This window comes from Lepisosteus oculatus, chromosome 1 (assembly GCF_040954835.1).
Source record: "Lepisosteus oculatus isolate fLepOcu1 chromosome 1, fLepOcu1.hap2, whole genome shotgun sequence".
Lineage (NCBI taxonomy): Eukaryota > Metazoa > Chordata > Actinopteri > Semionotiformes > Lepisosteidae > Lepisosteus > Lepisosteus oculatus.
In genome coordinates, this window is record NC_090696.1 from 1,610,847 (window position 1) to 1,636,487 (window position 25,641).

Consider the following 25,641-nt stretch of genomic DNA (forward strand, 5'->3'; position numbering starts at 1 on the left):
TTGACATGAGCAAAACTTCAGCTCTAGCAACCCAAACTTCTTTGTAGGAGCCCTTTCATCTCGGAAGAAGACTCCTGAAGGCACACCCTCTGAGGAAGGTGCCACAGACGATATGATTTTTCTTTCTTTCTGTTTTGCAGTGTGCAATTAACCCCTGCGTGGCCCTTGGCAGCTGCTGCACGCTGACCCAGCTCCTCACTTGAAACTATTAGAATGCATGTCCTATAGCCATGACACATGCATGGAAGTCTGAAACATCCTTGGGCTGCAGGAATTCAGGGACATAATGTGCCAGGATCCAAATGGCACTTGGAGAGCAAACTAATTAGATCTGGATATGCTTTATGTCCTTTCCCTTCTCATGTCCTTTTGTATGGGTATGAATGCATTTTACATAAGGTTCTTATGCAACATACATTGGTGCAATACATAAAAAATAAAATCCATTTCCTGATAACCAATTAAGACAGTATTTTACTTTTTGCTCTGCTCTTAATTTGTCACCCGAGTGTCCTCTGCTGACAATGAGTTATTTTATTTATTTTTAACAAAATTCACATTCTTAAATTCTGCATGTCATGCATAAAAAAGCTCCTCTCCTGGACTGAATAGTTGTTTGTCTGCTTTGGTGATAAACATGTTCACATGTTTACCTGCAGATTAATGATCATTTTAACAATGGTTGAGAATTGATTTCTGAGACAGATTGGCTTTCAGAAAACTCCTGCAGCTGTTTTTTTTTTCCAGTGCAAGCCCTCTTCCCTGTGGATTTTAAGGGTGAGGAATTCCTTTTTGCATGTTCAAAGTGTAATTCCCATGGAATTCCCAGGGTAACAGTATCCTGAAAAGCATTTCACTTTCTTCTTAAAACAATAAAAAAAACTGATGACTGAAAATCAGAGATCCCTGACTACTTCTTGGTCTGAAGGCCAAAAGTGACAAAACAGTTGTAGTGAAATCTAGAATTCAGCATCTTGTAAAAGCATTCTATCCCTTTCGAATTCTGATCCATTTTTAAATTATAAATGATGTATTCCTATTTTCAAATATTCATAAGTGAATTTTTTTTATCAAACATTGCACAAATTGAACTCTTTAGTGGGTGAAAGAAGCAAAATGTCAGTAAAACCCGTAAAGTAAAATCATATACTACAGTATTTGTTCCTGAAAAGAGCTTCACAGAATAAAGACTGGAATCCTATTGAGTATTTCAAGAATTATATACAGGCATAATATTTATACTGTATATATCCACATGACATAAGAATTGGACTGGCATTGTTAGAAAAAAATGTGATCGAACTCCTGTGTTTGTAATTGAAATAAATCTTGAACTCTCACTAAACCACCTGGCAGTAAGTCCGTAGAAATCAAATCAAAAGAATAGAGCAAAAAGTGTCTATTTACCAAAAGTGGTCTTGTGAAAGGAAAATATATTTCTAAAAGAAAAAAAAAACATTCAACAAAATAGCAAAAATAAAAAACTATTTTTTTCCAAATAATTTTCCTACTATCTATTTTAACAATAGGTATAAAATTACTCAAGATGTATAACAAACCTCCCCCCAAAAAAATTGAACACCACAAAAATCAAGACAAGACTAACTTGCTACACTGTAAATACCAGATGACATAGCATAAGCATGGCTCCTGGCTCCTCTTGATGGGCAGGAGAGGCTCTATTTAAATCAAAGGTGCGTCAGGGTCTGTAACCTCACACTAAGCTGAGCAAACAGACAAAGACAACATTGTGGATCAATTACCACAATATAAATATAAAGGTAATATACTGTATAAACAGTGGAGTGAATGATAACAGATAATTAAGTAAACGAGAGACCTCAATAACGGTCATATGATGGGGAGGCAACAGCCCTTCCTCACATGAACAAGATGGTGTTTGTAAACAGAAATTTGTGAGGAAATGAAACTTTAATCTTTGATCTTTGATCTTTTCAATCTCTTATGGATAACCAACTGGCTCCAGGTGCCCTTGCACACATCTTTTCTCTGATTTGGCATTGACCTTGTCAGAGGCAGATGCCTCCTGCACTTGGTGTTGCTAGACCTAGCCTTTTCATCGTTCCTCGCTCTGCTCTCATCACCTCATTGCCAGCCTTCCTAACATGCCAGGACTCGGTGATCAACACACCGGACACCTCCCCCAAGGTTTTCTTGTGCCACTTTGAACACGCAGCTCTTTGACCTCTTCCACCTCACAGGAAAGAAACAGCCCCGGACTATATTCATTGTTTCATCTCTTCCCTTCTTCTCACGCCCTTTCCACTGCTCCTGTTAGAGCCACTCCCTTTGTCCCAGGAGTGTACCAGCCTGCTCTGGGGGTGTGCTCCTCATTCCCAAATCTCTGAACCCCCACTCCTGCATTTTGTCCCTGACTCCGACCACAACAGGTCCCCAGTCTTTCTACACCCCTTCAGTCCTCATTCACTCACAACCACCCAAGGGCGTTCACATCCAGTTCATCAAGATCGATGATGTTATTACCTTCACAAGCCACTTTTTCCTTCATACTCTACACATCTTTCTCAGTCAGCCATTGTGCTCGTTCACCAACGAACTCAATCCTGGTTCCAATTCCTTCAGTGCCATGACCTCCAGCTACCCTCTCCGGGTCGGTGCAGTGTCGTTTCCGGCCTGCTCCCTCTTCTTTTGAGTGTCTTGTTTTAAATGTTTCTATCCCCCAATGTACTATTATTGCCACAGTTTATAGACCACCCAAACCCAGTAGAGCCAGAATTTGCTGATTTTCTCTCATTCTCATGCCTTAAGTTTGAAAGGATCATTATTCTAGGGGACTTTAATATACACATCGATTCAACCTCTTCCAGTCAGAAAGACTTTCTTTCTCTATTGGGATGCTTTGATCTTACACAGTTTGTTTGTACCCTAAACATAACAAAGAATACACCTTAGATTTAACTATTGCAAATCACTTTTTTGTCTCCCACTGCTCTCCCCTTTATTTATGCCTCTCTGACCACTTAGCCATTCTTTTCAATCTGAAATTACCTGTTTCTAACACCTCCTCCCCATGCTCTGTAAATTTACGCAACTGGCGATCAATTGATCACCCAAGGTTTGCAAATTCTGTTCTGCCCTCCTTATCTTGTTTCTCTTCCTCTGACCCTCTAGAGGACAAAATACAGTTACTTTACAGTGCTCTTGTATCTACCCAGGTGGATGCTGCACATTGGTGGTGGTGGAGGGGAGTCCCCAGTACCTGTAAAGCGCTTTGAGTGGAGTGTCCAGAAAAGCGCTATATAAGTGTAAGCAATTATTATTATTACCCTCAACACCTTTGCTCCTTTAAAAACTCAAACCATCTTCTTCTCTCGCCCTGCCCCCTGGTACAATGACCATCTGCGATCCATGAAGGCAGCCTCTCGCAAACTTGAGCGTAGGTGGCATCTTTCTGGCCTAAATGTACATTATCAGGCCTGGAGAGATTACTTATCTGATTATAAGGTTACTATAGAGTCTGCTAGAACCACCTACTTCTCTCACATCATTGAAAATCACCAAAACAACCCCAGACATCTTTTCTCCACCATCAACAGAGTGCTCAAGCCAAACTGTCCCACCACATTACCTGCCTCATCACAAATCTTCCACAAATTCTTAGATTTCTTTAGTTCTAAGATTGACAACATCCGGCATCACATTCTCTCCACTACGCATATCATTTCCATACTTCCTCCCTCCTCATCCAACTTCACTGGTTCCCTTCTCTCCAGTTTCTCTCTTCTTGACTCAGCATCCCTCAATAAACTACAGTAGTTACACACATGAAACCCACCACATCTATTTTAGATCCCATCCCCACTACTTTATTTCAGTTCTGTTTCTCTTCTCTCTGTCCTATTATCCTCAATATTATACATGAATCCATGAGCACTGGCATTGTACAAACTGTCCTAAAAACTGCTGTCATTACCCCCGTGCCAAAAAAGCCTTACATGGCTCTTGACAATCTTAACAATTTTCACCCCATCTCCAACTTAACCTTTCTTGCTAAAATTCTTGAACGTGATGTCACACTTCAGTTACATAACCACCTCATGACAAATAACCTTTTCGAACCCCTCCAATCTGGCTTCCGTCAACTTCACAGCACAGAAACTGCCCTGGTCAAAGTCACCAACGATCTTCTTATAGCTTCTGATTCTGGGTCTCTTTCTATACTCTTCCTTCTTGATCTCAGTGCTGCTTTTGACACTGTTGACCATAACATCTTACTTTCTCGTCTTGAGGCTGTGTTTGGAGTTTTTGACACTGCCCTTAAATGGTTCAAATCTTACCTCACTGATCGCTATCACTTTGTCTCTCTTAATGGGTACAGGTCTGAAATTGGTCTTGTTAAGTCTGGTGTCCCCCAGGGCTCAATAATGGGCCCCTTGCTCTTCAACATTTACATGTTCCCACTTGGTCAGCTTTTAGGATCACATGGCCTCAGCTTTCATTTTTACGCTGACGATACTCAAATATACATCCATACCAAACCTGACACTGATGTGGCTTTCTCTATTCTATCTAATTGCATCTCTGACATAAAAATTTGGATGACTCAAAACTTCCTTCATCTTAACTGCGACAAGACTGGAGTCATGCTTATTGGTACCCCCATCAACTTCGTAAAGCCAGTCCTGTAACCCTATCTGTAGATGGCTCTGTACCTGAGCTTCAATCAAAATTGAAAAAACCTTGGGGTTATATTCGATTCTGGCTTAACATTCGACCCACATGTGCAGCATACTGTCAAAACATCTTTTTTCCACCTTAGAAATATTACTAGACTATGCCCTATGCTATCATTAACTGTGGCTGAAAAGCTGATCAACACATTTGTATTCTCTCGAATTGACATGCTCTACTCGCAGGGGTATCTAAATCCACTCTGAACAAACTCCAGTATGTCCAAAATTCAGCAGCCAGAATCCTGACCAGGTCTAGTGCAAGTGTTCACATTACTCCCATCCTGGAGTCCTTGCACTGGCTTCCTTTCAAATTCCGTGTAGACTTTAAAATCCTCATGCTCACCTACAAGGCTCTGCATGGCTTGGCACCTCAGTACCTGTCTGAACTATTATCGCCCTACCCCCCACCTTGCAACCTTCGCTCTTCTAATTCTGCTCTCTTTACTGGCCCCCAAGCCCATCTACATTGTATGGGTGACAGGGCCTTCTCCTGTTATGCCCCCAAGCTCTGGAACTCTCTGCCCAAGGATATCAGAGAGTCACCTTCTCTATACTCCTTCAAATCCAGACTCAAAACCCTCTTCTTCAGAAAAGTCTTAACTGGTTCCATTCTTCACCCCTCTGCTCTTCTTAGTACCACCATCCACAGTCTCCTCTATATATTGTTATTGTGTTTTATCTTGTGTATTCTTCTTATTTATTGTTGTATTTTTTTATTTGTTGTTGTTGTCATCCTATAAAGCGCTTTAAGAAGCCATCTTTAAAGGCGCTATATAAAATAAAGTTTATAATTATTATTACAGCATTCCAGTCTCTGCTGAGTTACCGTTTGTTGGCTCCACTGCCACCTGTTCGCTGACTTGCTTTCCCTTGCCTGCATTATGCACAGTTTCCATTCACACTGCCATCAGTCTCCCATCAGTGTTCATCATGTGCAACTAGTCCTGTCATTGAAGAAATCTACACTGCTGTTATTTTACATTAATGCTTTTCAGGGGTTTTGTTAGCCTTGACCATACAGTCAAGGTTGTCATTTCCAAGGTAATTAGAATTTCATGAAATTACTTTCATGTAATTTCATGACATTTTAAACAAAGGTTCAGGAGGATGTCAAATTTTTATCTCCCATTTTTGCTCTCCTATGTATAAATCCTCGCCTGCTGAGCCTGCTTTCCTACACCCCTCCATCCACTGCTTCACGTTTAAGTCGTCTCCATGGCTCATTCCTCACAGGTGAGGGGATTTCGTCAGACTTGACCTTGTGACCCAGGCTGTCATTCCTTCAGCCAGGAAAGGTAACGCCAATAACTGGAGTATCACGTGCACTGTCCCTTCCATTGTCTTGTTGTGTTTCTTATAATTTGACCAAAGTACCGAAATATCTAATAAAATACTTTTTGTATCATGGTTAGACAAGTGAGTACAGTAAAATAAAATAAAAACACCATTAGATTTTGCAGAAGGTCCCGTCATAACTTATGGGTTATAGCCTGATGACTAAGGATGAATATTTATTGTAGCAGGGTAAGGATGTTAGAAACACATCTCTACAGTACTCATTTACGGTAATGAGTGCTGTAAGAACAGGAGAATGAAAGCGGCTTCTTACACACTACTGGAGATGAGGCCACTCTGCCTATCTTGCTCAATTGATTTCTCAGTTTTTCTTTTTTGAAATGCTGAGTTAAATTCTCAAAACTTCTTTTTAAAGTTTTCTGCTTTGTTACAACCATATGGCATAGTACATCAGCATTCTTAACATGGAAGTGAAGATAACAATTTTAACTATTTTCTTTTTTTTTCTGTTCTTATGCTAATTGCACAGTCAACGCAGCTGAAAGACCCAAGGCTGCCTACTGTATGTGACAGACACAGTGATACACAGGGTGACAGACATATTGTACATGAAGATTTGAGACTGCGGGGAGATTATTAGGCAAAGGAAGTCAGACAACAATGATCTATGATGCACCTGGGATACCAACAGCGCCTTAGGACTCTCTGCAGAGGTACAAACTGTATTGGAAATGTCAATATATGTATTTAGTGCATGAATTGGGCTAATTGTGCTGTGCATGACAAATGTGGGAAGAGTAGAAGCCATATAGCTCCAAGGTCTTTACTGAGCTGAATTTAGTCAGCAGAACGTGCAGAACATTAAATGTTTATCACGCATTCCAGCTTCAGTTGCATTTCTGCCCTTCAGCCACACCCTTTCAGGTACCCCCGCCCACAAAGTAGCTGGCCAGTGCTTCACCTGGCAGGGGGCAGGTAGAGGGGGTATTCCTACACTGAACATGCCTCAAACACCACAATCCTGGCTGCTGCTGCACGTTAGTTCCCAAAAGGATGCCAGACTCCCCACAGTGGGAGCATCAGGGGGAAGGTCGTCATGCTGAGGGTTTGCTGGCAGTTCTCAAGCGCAGTGTGTGATGGGATTAGAAGAGGCTCTGGCTTGGACCTTCCCAGTCCCTTATCTGCAGCACAAGAGATGTAGCATTTCTACCTCGGCTTGGCTGACGTCACCGTGATCGCAGTGATGAGGAAAACCAGCACATGCAACAGGTACAAGTACAGCACCTGCATACAAAAGACTGGAAATATTGCTTGTTAAATTCAATAGCAAAAGTGGCAGATAAATGCCTATTTCACAATTAGGAGATTTTTTTACCTGTGAAGCATTGGACATATACAGTACTATTAAATACATGTTTCAATGTGTGGTTCTGACAACACCATACCTACAGTATCAGATGTTATATGTTTTGGTAGTACAGTATCTTACTGTAGATGGCTACACCTGCTGTATCCAGCGTGTGCTGCTTCACAGTAGCTAATTCAGGTGTCTGGTCACAATTTTAACAGGCTGATGTTAATATTGTGTTAAACATGACAAATACTGTATATGAGGTGTATAAAGTGGGAGCAAAAGAATTTTTTTTTTGGAATTTATGGAGTATATAGTGTGCAATTGTATTTTCTATACATTCCTAATAAATACGCCTGTAATGTTTCTAATCAGTTTTTATATACTGGAAGAAGATGGGGAATGGTGTCTCCATTTGACAGCTGTATCACATTTCAGTTGGACAGGGGTATGTTTAAATACCCGTTACACATGACTTTCCCTCTATTTCATTTAAACAATGCTTTTGAAATGTACCTGCATATATTGCAAGACTCTCCGGGATACGATTTTCTCCTGTGAAGTTATAGTGATGAAAACTGCAGTTGGGCACAGAAGGCTCCTGCCTTGACCCCCCCCCAAAGAAATAACGCATCTCAATTGCTTTTTTCTGCTAGACAGACTCCCTAATCTTCCCTATTCAGAGGCTGAAATCGCTCCTGAAATTAATATTATCATCTAACTGCTGTCAGAAAAAAAGACTTTATGATTTATGAGTAAGATCATTGCTGCATTCCCACAGGGTGCATTCAGTGAAAAGTGGCTCTTTTCATTTGTGTACATCTTTACATTTGCCAATAATTCATTGCTTATTATTGTTTAGTTCTTTTTTGACTGGACCTCAGAGAAGGGACCCTCATTTATCAGAGGTTCTCATATCTGGATTGAGGCAAAACACTCTAGAGGATTTGAGAACAAAGAAAGTCATCTACTGTACCTACAGGAGGAAGACTGGAATGCGAACCACTGTATGAGACACAGAATCACGCGTCCCTGTACAGACACTACATGACTTCCAGTGCTTTCCTGCTGCTGTGTAAAGCTTCCTGGAACCTAAACTCTGACCCCCAGGCTATCAGGGGTAACAACAGGCTGTCCTGTGTTCCAGATGTCTTACAGATGGACCTACTGTAGATGCAAGGAAAGAGTGGGAGACCTCTAAGGGATACCAGTTTTAAACCTGTTGCAATTCATAATGGTGTTGGTGGTTGAATAGGAGACGATCTTTCCTCAATAAGAGAATTTACACTCCACTGCCCTAGTTTGGTGGCTGTAGACACTGTGGTGTGGAAGAGTTTTCCTTTGAATAAGTCAAAAGGAGGTCAGGACTACTCAGTCATTAAAGATTCCATGGTGAATAAATTATTTAATACCTTAATTGTTTTTAAAAATCTAAGCTTTGATCAAAATAATAAAGAATACATATTTACAGCTAGAAGATTGCATGTTTTAATTTTTAAATGTGCCGTAACTCACACATCTACATATATAAAACCTGAAAAGATGACCTCTGTAGGTTTTGAATAATCTAAACTTATTCCAAACTCACAAAGGTGTATCTAAATATGTAGATATTAGCAGCTGCTGGTGTGTAACAAATCTGAATGTATATTTTATAAGGACAGGGAATTATCAGAATATTTAGTTCTTTATTAGGATAATCACTTTAATCTCTTAAAGTCTAATAGTAAACTTTTTCTGAAGCAGATATGATCTAGTTGAAGCAAAAATAAATCTTGAGTGAAAATAATACAAAAGCCTTTGGGAAGCTTTCATAAAGCACATATTTGTAATTTAAATGAGTGCTAATTGTTGTAGGGAACAAGAGAGCACAAAACTATGTAAAAAGACAAGATAATGAGGTTCTGATCGTTATTTATACATGAACTGAGCACTTTCCTTAAATCCCTGTGTCAGTGGCATAGAGACAGACAACAGATTTTTGATGTTGATGTGCACAGAGATCTTCAGTGACCTTGTGCATTGATGTAAGGATATCACCTTCAAACAAGGGCATCACACAGGTAACAGTTTTAGAAATAATAAGCTGATAATTGCTTTTTCTGGGCAGGAGACTATAAAGAATGGAATGCAATCTCTTGAGATCATTCTGCTTTGAAAAAAAATCATTAGAGTCAATCATCTATTCAAAACAGCCTTTATTTTCTTGGGACAGACAAGGGGAGATGCAACACTACATTTGTGGCTCTTACTTGTGTGTTGGCCAGGTGGGACAAAGCCTGAAAATTGGATCTGTTTCCTGCTCCGGAACAGACACTCAGGGCTTTCCCCTCATGATAATTGCAGCTATTTTGTTTAGTGAAGCTGCATCAAAAATTCAAATTAAGGGAGCCCAACTCGTTTTCGTTAGTGCCTTGGGATTGCTGCTGAAGAGAGATTCCTTTGAATGACTTACATCCCATATTTTACATTTCTGCAAAAATAATAGGCTGTTCTCTTTTCCTGCAATAAATAACCTTGTGCAAAAGTTTCATAAACAACTTAATATGTAAGAACACATAAGCAGTGTTCCAAATGAGAGGAGATTATTCAACTCTCCATCTTGCTCATTCAGTCATAGAATCCAACCTAGTTTTATCTAGAAGGAAGGCCAGTTTGAAGAGCAAGATACTGACATCTTCTAAGCATCCAGCCCTCCATTTTCAAAGCACTTTATCCAGTCCAGGTCGTGGGGGAACCAGAGCTCAATAAAGCAAACAACAGGTGCAAGGCAAGTTACATCCTGGATGGGACACCAGTCCATCGCAGGGCACACACCGACTCAAACACGCACACACTCACACCAGGGACAATTTTCTCAGAGGCTAATTAAACAACATGTACTGTATATCTTTGGACTCTGTGAACATGGGGAAACTGACACACTTCATGCAGGTAGCACCCCAGATCTGGAATTGAACCCAAGGTCCTGAATTGAACTGCTCCATCTTGCTCCCCAGCTTTTAAATGTTTCTTTAACTCAATTCAATTAAATGCATTTTTCTATTTTCACAACAAGATTGCCCCAAGGCGCTTAAAAATGCAAGTAACCATACATTTTGTGAATACAGAACAGAAGACCAGAAGACAACAGAGGAGAGGAACCAAAAACTCCTTAGTAAGATAAAAAATCCTCTAGGTGTCTGAGGTCAACTGCTCAACCCCTTTGGGCATTCCAACATTATATAATTAAAAAAAAGGAAACAAATTAATGAGGGTATTAAGCATCCATCCATTATGTCTTCTGTATGTCAGTACTCCTAGCCCAGGCACCATCCAGACATGTGGGGAGGAGAATAGGATAGTTTGGTCCAAACAGATGTATCTACCTGGTGGGCCAACACAGAGACACACAATGGCATGTACAGCAGCACCAGCAGCCATGGTTGCAGCAGGCTATAATGTAAGGTATGAGTAGGCTAGGCTGACATAATAGGTAATATTACCTATAATAGGTATAAGGTCTTCAGTTTAGATTTGAATACTTAGATTGACTCAGCATCCCGAATATGGGGTGGGAGACTGTTCCATTAGCTAGGGGCCCTGTAACTAAAGGCTTTACCGCCAACTGTTTTTTTTATAATTGCGTTTTTCTTCACAAACAGATAACTACCTCCAATATCAGTCCAAAACCCATTTCCTCTTTCCTTCTCCTGCTTTTGCCATGTGTCTTCATGTTGGTTCAAGTGGTCCTCTTAAATTATTTGTCGTGCTTTTTGGGATTTTGAATGTTTGAATCAATGCCAGACCATCGTCTGTTATTCAAGACCAAAGAGATTCAGCTCCCATAAACTCCCTGTGAACTAAAACAGAAATTGTACCAAAGTACAGTAGGCCATTCTTGTCACTGTAAGAGCTCTGTCAGCACGCTGCAGTATCTCTTAATCAGTTTAAAGTTTGTTCCATATAATGTTAGGGATAGAAAAGGAGACACAGATTTATTTTGAAACCACAGTATTCTTGTGACATGTCCAAAGCTGCAAACACTATGCCACAGTGCAAAGTTAGGAGCTGTGACTTTGCAACATGTATTTAACTGAAACAAATATTTTTTTTTCCAGGAACCATCACTTTCCTGAGCATTGGCTGGGTAGTTTTATGAATATAGCAGGCACTTCACAGCTACTACTATAATAGAAATAACTGAAAATGTTTGAATCATTCTTCCTGTTCAGATATATTTATTAGAGATGGCTTCACAGACATTCCTTCCTATTGTACATGACAGTTCAATTTAATCATGAATGTTTGAATGGCAGTAGCGTAGCGCGCATACATAGATACTCAGACAACCTTGAACGGCTCACTACTGCCTGCTTACAGTTCTCATTTGCCAATGGTCATGCCAGGCTGGCTTCTTGTCTCCATTGATCCTGGCAGTAAATCAAAGGGTGTGTAGCCCAGCGAGCCATATCGGTGACTCAGACAGGGAATTCTTCTGCATTACATGACGCGAGTCAAACAATGACCCAGTGTGCCGGTAGGGAATGTAACCATGTCCTTTAAGATTGCAGGTTAAAACTTATACTTCCGACTGGTCCTTGTGCATGAGAGGCAAGCAATTTTAGCAGTGTCAAAGGCAGTAGAAAAAAAAAGAATTCTTATAACACTAGAAGCTGCAAATAATGTAAACCCCAGCTAATTTTCTATATGTATGCTTAAATGAGGGACAACATTTTTCCTCCATACCTATGTTTTCTCTTGATGTGCATCTTAAATAAAAACTGTCATAGAATAGGTAGTACATTTTTCCTTTCAGTGAAAAGCTCTTGAAAATCACCCTTTAAAATCAGGTTGCAGGTTGCAGATCAGAAGTAGCTCCTGTCTTGGTCTCTGATCTTGTTCACTTAAACTGAAAGTGCAAAGGGGTTTTACCTTTGAATGCAGGTTTTCAGACAGGTGAAAGAACGAGGTTCTGGGAACTGATCTGCAGCCCCGTGACTCTCCAGCCTGGGACACACAGCTCCCCGATGAATCTGCCAGGCCAGGCTAATTATAAAATCACTCCTCTTGTAAAACAGCAGGATGCACAACTAGAGCTGAAAGTAGGGCTTCCCTACTGCCTCATGATTCGTATTTTTTGTGACCTGATTTTTAAATTTTCTTAAAGTAGCAGCAAATGTATGACTGCCCCCTCCCCAACTTTATAATTTTCTTCCATTGTTCTATAGGGTTCGCTCAAGACGGTGATTTTTTTGTAACTTAATACACTTTGGTGTATTGAAGTATTATTTGTGATTAGATAAAGTACTTGTAACGCCTTGCAGGAAAAGCTTGACATGCTATTGTATTAATGTATGTAGGGTTATGAAAAGCTCATATTTTCTCACCATGAAGCCACCCTGCCTTATTCAAATTATTTCCTTTAATAGGAATAATGACCAAAAGATACTCCATGACAATCAGAAGTTTGGGAGGATGTTGGACAGTTAGCTCTCTTGGTGAGCATCCTTTTATGCTTCTTTCTCATACTCTGTCAGGGACAGACTTCGCCTTTCAGTCTCCATCATTTCTATGCATCCACCACGCTCATTGCTCGCTGCCCATCCATCTTCCCCTCACACTCGCCAGCTTCCAGGTTGACCAGGCTCCTTGGTCTGACAACTGTTCACCTCCTCATGCAGTGCCTGGCTCCTGCCTGAACATGTAGCTCTCCTAGTACAGCTTCTCCACACTCCTCGGAAAACAGCCAGGTCTTTGCAGTCCCCCAGATGCCCGATCTTCTCTTTCTGAGATAGCTCTAGAACAATCTTGCCCCAAGGGTTGCTTCCTCTCCCCCTCTTTGTGCACCATGGGTGTAATTGAACAGCATCAGTCTGCTCTGGGCCTGGGCTCCTCATTCAAAACCCTCACCGCCCTTGGTGCCCATACCCCGATGGTGACCTTGTGCTTTCCAGATGGTTTCCCTCTCCCTCTGCTGGCGTCCAGTCAGTGTGGTGTCAGCTTTTGACTCACCTCAAACTTCCACCCTTGTTCCTGTTAGAAACTCTCTCAAACCAATGAGATACCAACTCAATGAATTTTGCTTAAGCCACTTATTTTTGTAGGGATTCCTTCTGGAGTCCATATTCATTCATTCAGTCAGAGAAAATGGCCAGAGTACATACAGTACATTCAATATTTGTAGCCTGCTTCTGTTATTAGTGCTATGAGTCTTTTAGTTTTATTATTACTCCCTTCACTGTCTTAGACTAACTTTCTGTTCATTGACAAGTGTCAGTAAGTAGTCTTACTCTCTATACACTACTTCTGCATCACATTACCATGCCGACCTCAGTGTTCATACTCCTTCTAGGTTGGCACAGTAGCTCAATCCCACTCTATTCCATCAAATCCAACTCCATTCCTCCCTAGCCTTGCATAAATCTGAACCTCAAGATTCGCACCCCAAGCTCCGTCATTGAAGAACTCGGCATCAGTGTTATAGCCTTCCTTCAATCTCTTGGCAGTCCTGTTTTTTCTTGTTCTTATGAGCAGACAGTGGTTCTGTCAGACAGGTGAATCATGCCAGCTGATTTACTGATATATTTTATCTTTTCGTTGCATTAATTAGGGTATGACTGAACTACTGAAAAGTTGTTTTTAAACAGAAGCTCAGGAGGAGGTCAAATTCCCAGTCTTACACAAGTCTGCAGTCTTGTGTAGAAATATCTCCCCTGCTGAGCACATCTTTGCACGTCTTTCTTCCAAACCTCCCTCTACCTCATCTTCTTCATTGCATTCAACTGTCTCCTTGGCTCTTGCCTTGTGAACAAGCAGGTTGCTATTCCCTCACCCAGATGAGCAATTCTGCACCAGCATTCCCACTGCACAGAAAATCAGGTGGAGGATTGAGAAAGTGTTTCACCAATTGAATTAATAGGCAACTTTAGGAAGGCCAGGTGCCACAAGCATCTACATTAGCACAGTGTCTCTCAACAACTTCAGTATTTAGGACATTGCCCTGACAGTTAATGTGTGTGATGTCCATACTGTGTAGATGAAAGACTTTTGGGTGTTGTAGGAGGCATAAATAGAGCCTTCATGTCTCACACTCATAGAAAGCACAATGAATACAGGAAGAAGCTTATCAGAGTGCTTAAGCAATTTCCCTCTTAAATACTCTTTAAGAGGGATAATACCCTCTTATCTTCAACTTCAGATGAACTTCACCCAAAGAGTTGTTCAAGGTTTTCAAGCACCATACCTTTTAAAACCAGATGAGAGTTTTTTTTGTCAGTTTTGACAATGGGATCATGGTCCTGGTGGTGAGACACTATACTGACACATAAACTTAATCTCTTTCAAGTTTATTGCACCACCAAACTGCTTTGAGGACTGGACAAAGCAATCCACGGTGGACTGACTGCTTCAAGTATGAGGAGGCTATATCACTCCCCAGGATGTTGCCACTTTCAGTGGTATACTTGTACTCCAGATAGACTACTCTAAAAAGTTGCCGAGTACAGATTCAACAAGAGTAGACATTCTTGAAAGCTGGACTCACCATAGCCTTACAGGAGGCTGGGCTACATTACACAGAATACACAACAAATGGAATCAGTCCAGAGAAGAGTTAAAGAATTAAACCTGTTTTAAAATTTTGAACAGAGGACTTAATACCTGACACAAGTTTTTAAAATCCTCAAAAGCACTGAAAAAGTCAACTTCTTCTGCATCAACAATAAAACACAAAACAGAGGATATTGTGTGGAAGTACATTTTAAAAAGAACAGGACACTTTCTTTACCCAAAGGGACATCAGAGTCTAAACCTAGTGTTAGGTGAGACATGAGCCAGAGCAATCAAGTAGGAAATACAAGCGCATTTAAAGCTATGAATAGCAAATACTTATTTACATGTTGTTGAAACAAGCCTTCTTTCAAGAAACGGCTGATAGAGATTCTTGGATCAATTTGCTACTGAAAATTAGCTAGACAGGCTGAATGGCCTCCGCTCATTTCATAACATTTTTTTATTTCTCACCTCTCCTGGCTTTCTGTATAAATGGGCTCAGAATGAATGTGCAAAATGAGTGTATTACACTGAAATAATTCACATGGGCATTTCAGAATTTTCCATCCCTCAGGCTAAGAGAAATTTATTTGATTTGATGATTATTTCAGCTGTGCAGCTTGAATGAATGGAGGTGTGTCCTGGGTAGTACCACTGATCCGTCGCAATTAGAGGTTGAGGGACTAAAAGCACAACAATCCTGTCTTTACAAGATGGAACGTTACCAAATTTAATTAAAGTGATATTACTTACAGTATCTACCTAAGCATGAACTAATCTGTAAGATAGGATCAGCCCCTCCCCTCGAGATGTAAAATTACAGGTGTGCCTTGTGGTGGGAAGTAACATCTATTTTTTTTTCTGTTCTGCTAAAAGCTTGTCTGCGTTGTCCCTGAAATTAGATTGAATTTGTAAAACACTGTCTCTTCCATTTCCTGTAGTGTCCAATCTGTCTGCTGTAAGAGAGGTTTGGTTCAGCCTTTGGACTGATTGAGGACAAACATTTTGCAACTGCAAATCCACCTTTTTGCAAGTCTGTGGTAGAAAACAGCTTTGATCACCCAGGTGAAAACATTGTAGATAACGAAAGGGACTCTAACTAGCCTTCGTTAGACATGACACCACCCCTGTTTGCCTGCCTTGTTAGCTGAATCCCTGGCTTATTAAATCTTTTCCTACTGAGCCAGTAAATAACAGCTGGTCTTCACCACACTAGGCCACTGTCACCACTGTTTCCCCACCCCCTGATTTTTAATAGATTGTCACTCGGTACTTCCTTGTGTTGAAAAATAGCCGAGCATGTTCCCTTTTTTGCCTCAGCTCATAAAGGTACTGATGCTTACTGCAGTTAGAGATAAGTGTAACTTTTAAAGCATGACTCACAGGTAATTTTCCCTGTCGGTGAAGTCAATGAGATAGAAAAACAGAGCATTTCGTTTCAAATACAGACTGTGTACACAGGGCTTCCAGCTTAACTCTTCTGGTGCTGAATGCTTTATGCTTATACCGTGTGCTTTCTTTTGTTTGCCAGGATCTAGGTGCATACAAGTCTTTACAATTTTCACTCCATGTGCAGTTTTGGAATGGAGGCTTTGTACAAGAGGTAAGCACCATACAAGGGGAAGCCAGCCTGTCTTTCAGAAATAGATCATGAGCCATTACTCTGGCAACATGAATGGCAAAGAAAATCTTGTTCCAGACAAGGAGTCCTTTTCATTATGAAGGTTAACCACCCAACACGCGTCAGTGATGACTGATGTTTCAGACCAACGCTGCCAAGAAGATATGCCAGCAAGGAGTATGCCAGTCTGCAAATGTGCCCTTATGATGGCAAATGTTAATTTTTTCCTCTTTTTCCTCATTTTTTCAAATGGATATACTATAAGTGCTGAACTGTCCAGTTGGGATATACAGTGCCCTCCAGAATTATTGGCACCCTTGGTAAAGATGATCAAAAAAAGCTACGAAAAAATGTATTTTTGTTCATCAGCTTGATCTTACACTGAAAATATGAGATAAATATAACTTTTCAGTGAGGTAAAATTATTCAAAGAAAAAATCCTTATAAAAAAATTAACATTTTTCTCAAAAACACGTCACAATTATTGGCACCCCTGCATTTAGTACTTTGTACACCCTCCCTTTGCCAAAATAACAGCACTGAGTCTTCTCTTATAATGCTGGATGTGGTGGGAGAACACATATAAAGGGACCTGAGACCATTCCTCCATACAGAATCTCTCCAGATCCTTCAGAGTCCTTGGTCCTCACTTGTGGACTCTCCTCTTCAGCTCATCCCACAGGTATTCAATGGGGTTTAGGTCAGGGGACAGGGATGGCCACTGCAAAAGCTTGATTCTGTGGTCAGTGAACCATTTTCATCAATTTCCCTACGGGATTAATAAAGTATTATCTATCTATTTGTGTAGATTTGGAGGTATGCTTTGGATCATTGTCCTGCTGGAAGATCTAACCATGACCCAGTCTCAGCCTCCTGGCAGAGGCAGCCAGATTTTGATCTAAAAGTCCATGTATCCTAACAAGATACATGGCCAGCAGCCATATCACCCTGCAACTCACAACTGGCAACCCACTGAAGCTAAGCAGGTGTGAGCCTGGTCAGTACCTGGATGGGAGACCTCCAGGGGCGCTCACCCTGCAGATCATGTGGGTCCTAATGCCCCAGTGTAGTGACGGGGACACTATACTGTAAACAGGCACCGTCCTTCGGATGAGACGTAAAAACCGAGGTCTTGACTCTCTGTGGTCATTAAAAAAATCCCAGGGTGTTTCTCGAAAAGAGTAGGGGTTTGGCCGGCATCCTGGCCAAATTTCCCCATCGGCCTTTATCAATCATGGCCTCCTATAAATTGGCTTCATTACTCTGCTCTCCTCCCCACTGATTGCTGATGTGTGGTGAGCGTTCTGGCACACTATGGCTGCTGTCGCATCATCCAGGTGGATGCACTTTGAGTGGAGTGTCCAGAAAAGCGCTATATAAGTGTAAGCAATTATTATTAATTATTTGAAGGCCTTTGAAGGAAAAACAGCCCAACAACATCACAGATCCACAGTGGGGATGTGGTTCTTTTATGCATGACCTTAACTTATTTTACACCAGACCCACCTCTGGTGTTTGTTGCCAAAAAGCTCTATTTTTGTTGCATCTGACCATAGAACCGGTTCCAAAGTTCCAGTGATGTTTAGCGAACTCCAGGTGCTTACTTTTGTGGTTTGATGACAGTAGAGGCTTTCATCTGGCAAACCTTCCAAATAGTTTGTTGGTATGGAGGTGGCATCTAATTGTAGGTTTGGAGACTTGGTGACCCCAGGATGCAACCAACTCCTGCAATTGTGCAACTGTGATCCTTGAAGAACGTTTTGCCTCTAAAACCATTTTCCTCACTGTGCGTGGGGGCAAAATACACTTGGGTCCTCTTCCAGGCAGTTTCATCACAGCTCCAGTTGTTTGAAACTTCTTAATTATTGCTCTTACAGTGGAGATGGGTATTTTCAGGTGTGAAGCTATTTTTTATAGCCATGTTCTGATTTATGGAGGTCAACAACCTTTTGTGTAATTCCATTTTTTATTCTCTGATCTTCCCCATGTTGATGGATGACTAAGGTTTTTGGCCTGCATGTCACCTCATATTTATACCTCAGTGAAACAGGAAGTTATGGATGACCACTTAAGAGTTCCTAAAGACTCAGATGTGCTTAAAAAAGGTAAAATATGAATGGGAATATACATTAGTTAGATTTTGTTCATAGGCATTTCTAGGGGTGCCAATAATTGTTTTATAAGGATTTATTTTTTCTTTGAATAATTTTACCTCACTGAAAGGTTAGATTTCTATCACATTTTCAGTGTAAGATCACGCTGATGAAAAACAAATAGATTTTTTCATAGCCTTTTTTGCTCATCTTTACCAAGGGTACCAATAATTCTGGAGGGCACTGTACATGTATCCACCAGGACGCCATATTTACTTTTTTTAGAACCTTTTTGTGTCACTAACTTCTCAGCAACTTCTATTGCTACTAGTGAGATCCAATCTAACTGAGTTATTAATTAAGTTTTTGAATAAGATGCCATTGTCCTCCTTTGTGCAGGCTCAACATAGTGCTTTGTGCGCTCACCCAATCTCCTTTCAACGCACTGTAGATGAAAGTCCTTTGTTTCTCTATCTGTAAATACCACCATGAGGTTGCGACAAGTGGCTTAGGAAGAAAGCCACCTGTTCTTTACTTTTACTGGTGTAGGTGGAATGAATTGTGCCTTTTTACTATTTGTAGCTATATACAGTAATAACTGCTACACTTATTAGACAATTTCATATACTGCAGCAGTGCACCTGAAGCTGTGTTGGGGGTTGGTAAAGAAGGGGACTGTAGGCTCACAGGGGTTTACAACCTTGAATAAGTCTGCTAGCGTCCCATGGGGCAGAGAGAGGAGAGAGAGGCGAATTTCCCCCTTCAATACAAGGGAGAGGGAAGTACAGTGAGCATCAAGGGGAAAGCAGAAAAGGTCAAAGAACAACTATGTCAGTGCATCACTGTAGGGGTGGAAGCCTACAGTGTCTATTGACCAACCTCAGATATCAATTTGCCGCTTTTCAATAGAGCAATATGTCAACCTTTCATAAAACAACAGATCGTGACACAGCCAGGTATATCTAGCAGCAGGTATCCTGTAAATAGGCAGGTCACTGGTCCCTACACACCCAGTCATGAGGTGCAAAAACAATGCTTTTTATCTATGCTGTCCACAGAACAGAACTAAAAACAGCTTTTTTTCACAAGGTCTAAACTTCTCTTCCTAAATGTTCTTTCTGGAAATAAATGAGGTAAGCTACCCAACCCCAACCCAGAAGCCCACAGCCTGTCATCCACTTTGCTCTGGTTCTTCTCCAAAACATCAGAGTCAGACTGAAAACTGGGACCCATGTCTAGTGACAGAGGATGATCAGTTGTTCCCTAGAGTTTCCTGATCTTGAATCTGCTTCCCCCTTTCACTAGCAAAAAATTATATATCAGAAGAGAAGCACTTTGTGCTTCTCCCCCCATCAACATGGATATACAAGATTAATTTTTATATATCGATTACATATATCAGGTTCCATTAAATCCTCTGTTTTCTGATATATATGTAAGACTATTCAGCCCTATAATTAATTGGTTATAGTGGAACTGGCAATTGGTAATTAACCTGAGGATCTCAGTCAGCAAAGACCTTGTCATCAGTGGATAGATTCAAACTAAAAACCTTTCACTTACTATCTGGTCACACTGCCAATTGAGCCAGAGAGACTTTGCACGAACTACACAATATTTGCTGAACAGATGGTTGCACATTATATTATAAGCAATGTCCCATTTCAGAAAATAATTTGGACACAATTTTTTTGTCTGTAAAACCCTGGGAAATGAGGATAAAATATGCAGATAAAGGCTGACTACCGATTTGTATGTTTCTAATAGATCATTTTCAAAATCTAATACTTTCAACTGTTAAGTTCTGAACACCATTTCATGCATGCATGGCATACACAGCAGTAAATACAAGAGGAAAATCAAATCATTTTATAGCTTTTCAAATACTTTCTTGAGGTTCTTCATGGCCTGTACAGTATTACAGAATGTACAAGATTCCAGTTATACAGAAAAATATCTGGAGTACAGAGAAAAGACTACAATGACAATTGAAAAGCCATTGCTTATTCACACATGTACTGCATCATTAAAGAATGTTCATAAATACAGTATATTGCATATTTGATGGCTATGAAGTTAATTAATTATAATTAAATTTCATTGTCAACTCCTTTGGAGGCAGTGCAAACTTTTTGAAAAGACAGACAACATTTTTTCTTTACAGCATGCAGCAGATGAATAAATAAACTTCAGTGCAATGACTTTAGTTGACAGGAAAGATTTCTCAGACACTTAATTAAAGCTCTACTGCCCTGGAGGCACTTAAGCTTCAGTTAATACTTCTTGTGCTTAATGGTGCTGTAGTGAACCTGCAGGGCCGAGCTGTGAAGTGGAATTACAATGCGGGCTCTGGACAGAGGATGAGGTAGCTGTATTGGTGTTGTTGAGAGGTGGGCAGAGACAGGCAGTCATGCACTCACTGCAGACCTGAGTCAGAGAATGAGTCCTTCTCAGCTCCTCAGTCCAGGAATGATCAAAACCTTGTCTCAAGACACGCTCTGTCTGATACAGCTGATATCTCCTTTTGTGACAATCCTGTTGCCTCTCCTTAGGAGCCATTCAGCCTGAAATTAAATTATTTCTCACCCTGAAACTGCAGTTACAACTAAAGGGGTATTTCATTGCGGTAACAGTTACCACAATGGGGAAAACGCTCTAGTTAACACAGGAGCAACACCACAACAGCTGCTCAATCACTAACTGCTTTGATGAAACAGTACCAGCCCAGTCTAGTACTGTACATCTTATAAATAACCAGCTCAGCCTCATCCCTCATCACCTCTTTCATGTGGCTCCACTGGCTAAACACACTGTCACCTGTAGGAGCTTTGGTTAGCAATGGCTTCCACTCTTGCTATACCCCCTTGTAAGCAGCCTCAGTCCCCACATTGCAGGAGCTGAAACTGCATTAGCTGTTCTAGCTGCCAGTAGTGCAGCACTTCAAGTCCGTGAATCTCTGATTTAATAAGAAGTGGGAACAGTGTTCTGAATCAATTTTACACATGCCAAAAAATAGATTAATCTAGCAAGATGCACAGGTATTCTGAGCCTGTTGGGGTTGGTAGTTTCTTGAATAAAGGATTGTAAAACAGCATAGGGTTGCATTGTATTGCATTAGTATTAGTTTTAATTGAAAATACGTTACTGTAGGTCCATTACAAGTGACTTTGCTCTGACAGAGTCTCAGTCTAAGAGATACAATAGCACCAAGGCCCCATGCTCAATTAAATTCTCTTCCAGTGCCCTTGTAATATATATGCAAAAGCCTACATTTCCAAGGAGAGAGCGGTCATAGTTGACTGGCATATCCCTAGGCCATTCTGAGCTCAAAGTTCCATTACCAAGTGGCAGAAATTAACCTCATTGAAGCTCTGATAACGTATATAGAAGGTGTCCTCAAAGCACAACCTTTTTAATTAAAAAAGACAGTGATAACATACTGCTCTGCCTGAGCAGACATTATAAACAGATTTTTTTTTGTTCTTGTAAAAGATTTATTTTAAATGGCAGTGCTTTATTTTCAAACTGCTTATCAAGGCTGAACATACTGTGCTGTACTGCGTCTGCTCCCAAGATTGAATTAAATGCTGCCAAGATGTGTTTACATTTGGCAGTTTGCATAGACATACTCTCGGCTCGGCATCGTCAAATTTCCCCTTAGGTATTTACATAGGTTTTACAATCATTCATTATGCCTCCTTTTCTATACTGTGCTTTCATGAAGTTCTGATGTGTGGTGAAATACTTATCCCATCGTGAAGAGGGGTATTGTGTTAACTGATAAAAATGCATAGGTTATGATTGAGATTCATCAATCTACACACAAAAGTCTAGCACAACCCCAAAATACTCCAAATAATGGGCAACACTTGTTTGGATTATCATGTAATTTATCACTCAGTGAAACAATGTTTTCCTACTGTATAAAGATATCTTTTTCTGACAACAACCACCTCAATACATTTCAGAATGTCAGTAACATGGTTAAAAAAAGAGGTATAAATAATAGAATAAAGACAGTTACAAATCTAAAAAGTAAAAGTAAAATCCTGACTTTTACCAGCCTTGCAAGCAGAGTGTAAAGACTAAGTCACATCATTCATTAATTAATAATCTTAATTTACATTATTAATTCATTCTTAATAAGTAAATTAATTGACCATACAGCACGTGTGTTCTGTGTTCCCTGCCGCAGGGAGGCAGCAGAGTAATAAACCACGCAGCCACTTGAATGACAAATATTTCCAATTTTTTAAAAAACACAAACATACCATGATTATGGAGGATACCATCTTGTCTGTGGATGCACTCGTTGTTGTGGGAGATAAAAAGAACCCAAGGTATTGCTGGAGAAAAAGGGACCTTGCACCCTTAAAATTGTTAGGTGGCATAGTAGGCTACAAAACTAAAAATTATTTGGCATTTAGGGGTCACCTTCCATGACTTGTACTCCTATTACTCGCAGTCATTTACTGAAATCGTTGTCTTTGATGGAACCCATCCTAGAATGGAGGCACAAATACTGAGGAGGAATATTGAAGAGGAAATCTGTTCTTTATAAAATAAACTACACAGGGCTATATAAAGTTGTCATTATCCTGTCTTTCAATTATCCTTATTACCTGACTTTCATGTCTATGTTGGACTGTTTATACAGTATACAGGCCTAGTTTTCCCCATTAAGACTGACTTAATGACCCCCATTAAGAAAGGATTGAATCAACAAGATAGGTTTAGGGACAGCTGTAGTGTTTCATTTTGCCTGACCAAATATTCCAAAGAATGACCATTATCTTACATAAATGATAAGAGATCCTGAAGTGTACTGTAGTTAAGCATTTAATAAAGTCTCCTCAGGGGAATTTTTATCATGATTGGGGAGTGTCAAAACGGAATCACTGAAGTGCTGGTTTAGGTTGTGTTTTCAGACTAATTTCCATCCTGGAATTGAAAATACGTTAATACGAAAATACGTTTCCATCCTGGGAAAATAGGGTTAATGTAAAGGAAGAGCATGCCATTTCCACACCAGAGGTACAGCAGCTCAGAATCAAATACAGAACCTTAGAGCTCTGAGGCATCAGTGCTAACTGCCAAGACAACATTAAATCAAACCATAACTACCCACCAATAGCAACAGTCTTTCCTTCACACTTTAGATACAATAACATTGATAAACATTAATGAATGTTTAGTTGAAAATATATTTTAGGACAACTAAAACATAACAAATATATGAATGTGTGTAATTGCTTTTATCCTGGTGTTTGGACCTCAGGTTGGGAATGGTTCTGGAACACATCCGCTATATTTACATGTATTCTTAGGAAAAATGTACACATTTGTCTATATCTAATAAAAGATTGATTCTGAAAAATCACAGGCGGCAGGTGTGACAGGTCCAGGTCTCCCTCCTGGGAGTCCATCCCAGTACCTGGTGGGTTCTGACCATGCACAGCACCACTGCTTAGACACAGGATAACTCCACCACACCAAGAGACTGGTCCTCTGGCACAGGAGTGTCCCCCATGACACCAGTGATGAGTGTGGCTGTACTGCACTTTGCCAGGACTCAATCACAGCATTGAACAGAGTCTCATGGCACCACTCTCTAGCCAGCAGGAAATTGCTTTGGAACCACATGATCATTGGATTGAAGAAGGAGGGTGACGTCCCATCTGCAGCTGGCTCAGAGCATGAGCACTGTTACACACTCATTCAGGGAAATGCATGTGTTTGGACTGAGGACTGGTAGAAAGTGCAGAAAAGATTGGAGTGATGTCATTAGTGGAGTGCTGCAGGGGTGTGCATTAGGGCCACTGTTCTTTCTAATTTATATCTTTCTTCTGTTGTGATGTAGACACAAGCACATCAAACACGATGGTATACTGTAAGTGCTGTATGGAGTGTGAGGTTTGGGGATAAGCCATCGGGGTAAACAGGGGGCCTGTGGTGAACACAGGAAAAGTCCTGCAGGATGGGCGAGAGACCGAATAACACACTTAGGCAATTATTGTCTTTCTGCAACATAGCAGTGTGGGAACTGTGCAACATGAAGTGGCGCAGCACAGTGTCCTGCCAGTGAGCTTTTACGTGCAGGGAAATGGAATTGTGACATTAGAACTTTTGTTCAATAACACCATTTATGATGTTGATGATGATGATGATGAAGCTATCAATAGAACCTGACTGTTGTAAAGACATTATATCTTTGTACAGTGTTTGGGAGTTAAGTTAATTCCAAACACACTGCATGCAGCTATTTTGAATGGAAAAGAAGATTTATGGGCAATTTTATGTAGGTGGATTTGCACATGTTTTCCAAGAACCTCCTACAGACTTTTGAGATAAAGGAGGAAATGAAAACTAATGTTTTTTTTTCTGAGGTAACCCCCCCATCCCCTCCAGAACTCTTCTATCCCAGTTAACATCAAGTGTAACTGTGAGTCCTACTTTCAGGTCCACATTCCCAAAATCATCATGTAAACCATACAATCATATCTACAACAACAAAAGACAGGAAAAAGGTAAACCATGGATATTGTAAAGCAGATTTACATTTATTGCGAGCGTCCATACAAAATCTCATTGTCACATCAGTATGAGAAAGGGGATTTTACATTCTTCTGTAAATATTTCACAGCACAGAGAGAGCAAAGGACTGAAGTGGTATTACTCCTAGGCATATTATAGCAAACCATCTCTTGCGTTTTAATTCTTTTTAAAGCAGCAGTGGTATGATTATTATTAGTAATAGCAGTAGCAGTAATATGCTCTTTCTGCTCAGCAATACCCTTTGTTGTCGAAGAAGGCCTGGAAAATTCCTAAACCTCTGTTCACATTTTTCATTTTGCTGCCTGGTTTTTCATATAATAACAGTTGCACACAATGTGGTTAGCATTGCCACCTTGCAGCGCTAGGACCCTGAATTAAATTCCTAGGGTGCTGCCTGTGTGGAGGTGGTATGTTCTCCCCATGTTTCAGTGAGTTTCATCCAGGTGCTCTGGTTTTCCTCCGCAGTCCCGACACACT